General features: G+C 42.5%; 1 long non-coding RNA gene across 2 annotated transcripts; it reads right to left on the bottom strand.

The window, feature by feature from the left end:
• Window positions 1-1957: 1957 nt before the first annotated feature.
• LOC141027817 (uncharacterized) lies at window positions 1958-6899 on the bottom strand. Of its 2 annotated transcripts, XR_012189762.1 has the most exons (11): window positions 6338-6899; window positions 6117-6218; window positions 5283-5553; window positions 5117-5182; window positions 4664-4899; window positions 4160-4268; window positions 3971-4050; window positions 3692-3795; window positions 2714-3270; window positions 2574-2642; window positions 1958-2469 (listed from the first exon to the last, which is right to left on the bottom strand). It is a non-coding gene; the product is annotated as an uncharacterized lncRNA (long non-coding RNA). The 2 variants fall into 2 exon arrangements; XR_012189763.1 differs by lacking the exons at window positions 5117-5182; window positions 6117-6218; window positions 6338-6899 and having other exon boundaries at window positions 5283-5555.

The raw sequence follows: 6899 nt of genomic DNA, 5'->3' as shown, positions 1-6899 counted from the left end.
TTTAGTTAGCCTAATCCCAGATTATCCTAAACTATTATTAGTTCTAATTACACTCGTTTTACAAAAGCTAACTAGTGGGTCCAGCCCTCAAATAAATCAGTAAATAACGTTTCAGAAAATAATAGAACAATAACTGACCCATATTAAGTTTTATTTTTCATTTTATTAGTTGGGCTCATATGTAAGTGAGAGAGAGGGGGTGAGAGAAAATGTTTTTTCTTTTTATTTTTTCTTTGAGTGGGCCCCACATGTAAGCGACACATGGAGGCAGGGGTAAAATGTCCAGGAAACGTCCGGTAGACGGCCAAAGGCCTTTGACCTGACGGAAACGGCACGGAAGGGCATTTCTATAAGGGCACCTAACGGCGAAGGGGCATTTTTAAGCAGGCTTTCGAATTAGGGGCAAATGTGAGTAGTGGGTTCGAGTTAGGGACACAGATGTAAAAGACCCATATATATATATACTACATCTGGGCTATTTTGTTACGCGTAACAGAATATTATTCTGTTACCCTACTTGAACTGATGAATTCAAGCGGTTGAACTGATGAAATTCGAGCAGTTGAACTGATGCTTCTGTTGCTGTTAAAAATCATCTTCTTTAGTTCAAATTTTTTTTGCATTTTTTTTTGTCGAAACGGGGCGTGTAATATATCCTTGGAAAGCTCTTGACATCCACATTACAATCTTATAAAAAAAATTGCAAAAAAATTATGATTTAAGAGCAGTTTTGAAAAAACCATTTTTTTCAAAATCGAAAACGCGAATCGTATTTTGGACTTAATTTTCAAATGGTTTGTCGGAATTGAGCAAATGAGATGGTGTTGGAAAGCTTGTGAAAATCCGCATCTTCCATATATCTACTATTTTTTCAAAATTTATATGATTTAAAAGTAATTTGAAAAACGGAGAAATTCTGGGCGAAATGTTTTTCACTGTTTTTTGCAAATGGTTTGTCGGATTGACGCAAATGATACAGCGTTGGAAAGCTATGGAAAATGCGCAACTTTTGCGTATATAAAGTTTTTTCTAATTCCTTACGGTTTAAATACGAATTCAAATACGGTTAAAATTGGTTTTGAATGCGATTTTTTTAAAAAAGTTTGTCAAAATGGGGCAAATAATATACTGTTGGATAGCTATCAAAAATGCGAAACTTAGTTATGTTGGACGTTTTCTCTACTTCGCAACCGTTTAATAGTAATCTTGAATACGGCATGACGAATCCTACTGTTTTCTCGTTTGAAAAACAGAGTAATCGTACTGATATATGTGTATGTTTGTACTGAGCTATTTTTCGTAGAGTAATTTTAAATGGTTCCGAAAAAAGGTACTTGTACTGATGCTTGCATGGGTTTGTATTAAGTGTGCTTTCACTAACTAGACTTTGCTCTGTTTTTTGGGTAATATTTTTCTCGTAAATTTTCAACGGTTTACTGTATCCTAGCCCTGAACTTGCATGGTTTATATTGTTGAACTGAATGTTATTGTATCGTCGGCCCTGTACTTGCATGGTTTATATCATCGAACTGAATGATTTTTTTTTTAAATGTTTTTTTATTCTTTTTTTTAAACTAAACATTTTTTTACAACGATGTTTTGGACTTCTCTTATTTTATGACTTGTACTTTTACCATTTGAATTGCATGGGGTTTCCTTTTGCTTGAACTTTTACAATTTGAATTTCTGTCATTTCTTTTATTCCGAACAGACCACCGTTTAAAACCAATTTTCCTTTGTAGAACGGACCACCGTTTTTGTTTGTCTGCATCAGTTGTAGAACTTGGACGTCAACGTCACAGAATTACACTTTGGACGGATCACCTTCTCCCATCTTGACCACAAAACTTGCATCAGGAAACACACAAAAACAAGGACGATTACAACAAGATCGACCAGAATGTATGAACCATACCTTCTTTAGCTGAATAAATACTATACACAGAACAAGCAGAACTTATTAAACAAGATGTTTTTGAAGTTTCTCACATTAACACTTTTTATAATACAAAACCAAATGGTTCACTTTTACCTCCTCTCTTTAAAGTATTACAAACTGATGAACTAAAATAAAATGGTGAGCACAGTGCATTTTTGTACCACAGTTGGTAATAGGGGCACAATCCAAGTGGATTGTATAAAAGGTAAGTAATTATAGAGTTTGTAGTACCATCACAATCAAAGTTCATACTGACATAAGCTCTGGTCGTGCTCCGGCCAGAAAAAGATACATAAGTAAACTGCGGCCAAAGTATTACAAACTGACAAACATAATCAGCCACCTCGCTAGAACAGAGCATCTCAAAAGCCTCTACTCCGGTTGCTTTTCCTTGTGCAGGAGGCTGTTGACGGAGCACGCAGTGATGCAGGTGGCCATGGTAGCGACACGGGCAGTGACGCAGGTCTCCAAACTGATGGTCGCGACGAACTCGGCCACCCTGAAGCCACGGGGTTGGACTGAGCATGGCGCTGAAGTTGAGTAGAACATTTAGGAATTAGGATAATTAGGAAACAACAAACATGTGAAGAAACCATGAAGTGAAATGAGTTATAGAAAACAGTATGCATTAGACCTTGCTGATTTCTCAACTGAAGTTGTTTACTGCACAGCTGCCATATTTGACTGAGCTACCCTGAAGTTGCTGGAATGGACAAAAGTCTTAATCAGAGTTTCACCAACGTTTGACACTAGAATGAATTTCTGAAAACTTACCCAGTTCAGTTAGCTGCTGACTTGAGAAGAGCCATCCTTTTTGCATTGAAGAGCTGCTGTGATGTACTGAGCAATTGCTTTTTCTGAACTTACAAAATTATGTCCGATGAATCTCTCTAATATGGATGTGCGAACCTTCCAAAATTAAATCCAAAAATGTACACACACTGTTCCCTGTGTGACGTAGGGTTGTACTGACACACTCAGCATCAGGGAATTTCCAACTTGCGCAAGATCAAACTGCATCCGTTCTCAGCAGTAAGTTTTGGAAATTTCCCAAAACGAAATCGACAATGAACGGACACCAGCAGCAACCTCTACTAGACAAGATGAACTTTGCTTTTTTCATACAATGAACTGAAAGGCGCTGCAATTTTTCTAAACTTCCTTGATATGAACCTGTAGCCATACGCAAGTCTTGTTGTAGGAGAAAAAAGCCGGAGTAGCGCTGTAATGAACTGACATCTCCATAATAGAATAATTGCACACACAGACCAGCGAATGCATGAAATGCCCGTGGAGCTTGGGATCAACGGTGGAATTCCCAAAAACAAAATCTGCAATCAACGACAGCAGTAATATATACTAGACAAGATGAACTTTACAAAAGGTAGCACATGCACAAAAGTTTAGTACTAATAAGCTACAATTAGCCAAATTCAGTACAATTAACCGAAGGTAACCGGAACATAAATATAGATGCAAGTTCCAACTTTTTTCGTGAAGATGTGGATGAGATGTAACCCAAACCAATAGGTGATTTGCGAACTTATGAGAAATAATTCTGTTAAACACCTAGCTTCAGTACAATCATCTATGAAAAGTTATCTAGTTCCAAATTATGACCTTGAAGAATAATTCTCATAAGCATTAGAACAAGCACGTAGAAGAGTGCTGAGCGCACACATGATTTTGGGGGTATTTCCTCAAGTTTCTACACTTCTTTTAAGTAGATAAAAATGATGAAAGGAAACACACTTTGTAAGATGTACTGAAAAAGCCTAAAAAGGTGAAGTGAAATGTTTTGAAGCTCCAGGAAGCCTCTCGACGAACTGAAACTTCGTGTATCCCAGGAGGTTAACCTGCAGAGGAGCACGAACTAGAACATTAAGCATCAACTTCTACAACTTATATACACAGGAAAAATGAATTTCTACATCTTGTTTTGAACTTCTAGTAATCGATCAAGTAGTCATAAAACCAAACAAGGGTGATGGGAGTTGAACCAGATCCCTCAGCCTCATCTCTAAACATTACCCTTTAATCTTCCTGAACTGAATTCCTCTCATCTATGTTCTTTAACTCTGTTTGTTTATGTAGCACGAACCAGCAGCAGCCTGGAGGACGGTCGGTGCGTCGAGGTCAGCACGAGACAGCAGTGGCGCTTGAGGAGCAGAGGAAGAGCGACAGTACAAACAAGTGCAGCTCAACGAGCCTTTTTCTTACGATGCTTGTGGTTGCCGTGAGCACACAGCAAGTAGGATCAGGCTCTCGGTGGCGCAGGCATAGGATGCCCGTTAGAGAAAGATTACTTGCTGAAGGCCACCATATTTTCCTACAGTAAGACATAGGAAAGATAATATATAAAGCCCATTACAGAAAGAATCAGCAGTCCATTTTAAAAAAAAAACATTTTACTAGAACTGAAAGCAATGATTTTTTCATACTTCTGGGTGAGGACATGGCGCTCTAATCCATTTTGTCATATCTAAACCTCCATTTTTTTGGTGACCAAAACTGATGCATAACAGCACAAGTGAAGAATTGTTCGTAGGCATAAAAACAATTACGTAGAGTGCACATATGATATTTCAGGATTTCATCAATACATTAAAGTTTATGAACTGAAAAGAACGGAAAAGGTGAACTGAAAATCAAATAAAAGTTGTATCCTATATAGTTCAAGGTCAAAAGAATAACACAGGGAACGGTGGGCCGGGACGTGTGCACCTGCTGGGGTAGGGGACGCATACGGGAGCCCAAGGTGCAGGCGGAAGGTGGCTTGACACAGTCGGCCAGGGAGCTGCGACGGTGAACGGCCTGGGGCGGCCGGGTTGGACTGCTGATCGCAGCAGCGGCGAACCCAGCGGCCTGGCCACACCGGGATGACTAGCAACCAGAAGGAGGTGGAGGGGCGTGTCCACGACGGAGAGATTGAACGGCCTGTAGTTGCAGCGTTGAACTTCCTGTACACGGCAGTGGAGCGATAGCAGCTCAAGGACCAGGACAACATGTAGTTTAAGAATTACAGATTGTGGTCAGCTATAGGATGTTTATGGGACCATGTTTTAGCTATGAGAGAGCAACAACATCACATCATGAGAGAGAGGATGCAGCATCAACAATTCAGTTGAAAGATCAGAGCAGAGCAGAAGTAAATATGTTTTGAGGAGATGAACTGACCAGGATTTAAATGAACTCTCATTAGCAGTAATTTTTGTACTTCGCATGTAGTACTACATGGACTTGCTGTAAAATACATGGACCATGTAGTAATTTTGAAGTTAATTGTATGATCATCTCAGGGAGCTCAAGTTGTACTGAAAGCTCAAGTTGGACAGACACTCACTCGATAACTGAAACTCCTAGGGTGAGGGGTGGGATCCAGGGTGCTGCTGGCAATGAACGGCCTGGGGTGGTGGCGTTGAACGGCCTAGAGTGGTGGCTGTGAACGGCCAGGGTGCTCCGGCGGCAGAGCCCCACCGGGAGATGGCGATGCAAGCAGGAGGTAGGGAAGCAGTGGTGCCAGTGGTCGGGGTCGTCCAATGCTAATGGCACAACAGTACAGGAAGTTGATTCATCACCCATCCATAATTTTTTCCTTTTTGGAATCCATTGAACTGAAAAAAAAGCTACAGTGTGAGCTGAAAGTATGAAAACAACATATCTCTGAAAGAATAAAGAATTAGCTTTAACATATCTATGAAAGAATACACCTCTGAGGAACTAGCTTTGAACATATCTCTGACAGAATAGAGCGCATGCAAAGTCCAAGGAAAGAATAAGCAAAATGGCACACTAGTACGCAGTAGTACGAGTCCAGTCTTGTACGTGCTAGTATTAGATTTGAATAGTAGCTAGAATTGAAGTTCAGGTAACCATGGCACACACATCATACAGTTTCAGTCATGTACACACACACTGTAATAGTAGCTGCAATTAAAGTTCAAATAACCACGGTGCCCATAACAGAACAAGAATCAGGCTAGCAGCTAGGCAAGCAAGCTTCATCGGCATGAATACACATCAGCGGCAAGCTAGAACACGCTAGTAGGCTGCAGAAGTCTCCTTGTAATTTTTCAAATAGAAGTGCTTCAGTTCTGTTCAGTAGTAATGCATGGAAAAAGAAAAGCAATGGAATAAACTATAACCGAGCCAAATATGTAATTTCAACAAACTAGACCTCATTGCTTGACTTCAGTAGTACTAATACACGATCATCAGTTCAATATAAACAAACTGATGTTAACATCGCCAATATGCTGTCCGTCCAACCTCCCTCGGGCTGCAGTTCCAATAGAAAACAAATTAGTAAGATAAAGAACATTAGAGAGGAAAGAGATAGAACGGGTGCATGGACTGCCGCTGGTTTTCTTGTTGAACCGCAGCTGAAGAAACTCCTACAGGCTACAGGTCGTAATGAAGAGAAAACGGAGATGAGGTTGCGTGGCGGCGGCGCTGAATGTGAAGGAGCTTGGGGATCTATCGTGTGACGCGCGGCTGGTCACCGGAGCGAGCGCCGGGCGAGCGAGTAGGGTCGCCGGAGGGGAGCGGGGATCCAAGGACCAGGGGCGCCATGCGTTAAGACGGGCAGCTCCCCCGTCATCTTCCTCGTCGTCGCTGGGAGGCGGAGAGCCGCGCTAGAAACAGGCGGTGGCGGGAATCGCAGGAGATGGCGCACGGTGCTCGGAGGGATCTGGGTTGGTGGCGGAGGGAGGTGGCGAGAGGCGCGGCGGCGACGGAGGGAGGAGGCCGGAGATGGGAGTCACCGGGGCTGAGGCGCGCCGGGGCTAGGGTCGCCGGGGCTGGGGGCGCCGGGGCTGAGGCGCGCCGGGGTTGGGGTCGCCGGGAAGGGGGGCGCTGGGGCTGGGATGCGCCGGGGCTGGGATGCGCCGGGGTTGGAGATGGTTGGGGGCGGCCGGAAGGTTAGGAGCGCGTCGGGGGCGTTATAGGGCCGAGCGGTAAC

Source organism: Aegilops tauschii, chromosome 7 (genome assembly GCF_002575655.3).
Source record: "Aegilops tauschii subsp. strangulata cultivar AL8/78 chromosome 7, Aet v6.0, whole genome shotgun sequence".
Lineage (NCBI taxonomy): Eukaryota > Viridiplantae > Streptophyta > Magnoliopsida > Poales > Poaceae > Aegilops > Aegilops tauschii.
This window is presented reverse-complemented; position numbering and strand designations above follow the sequence as displayed.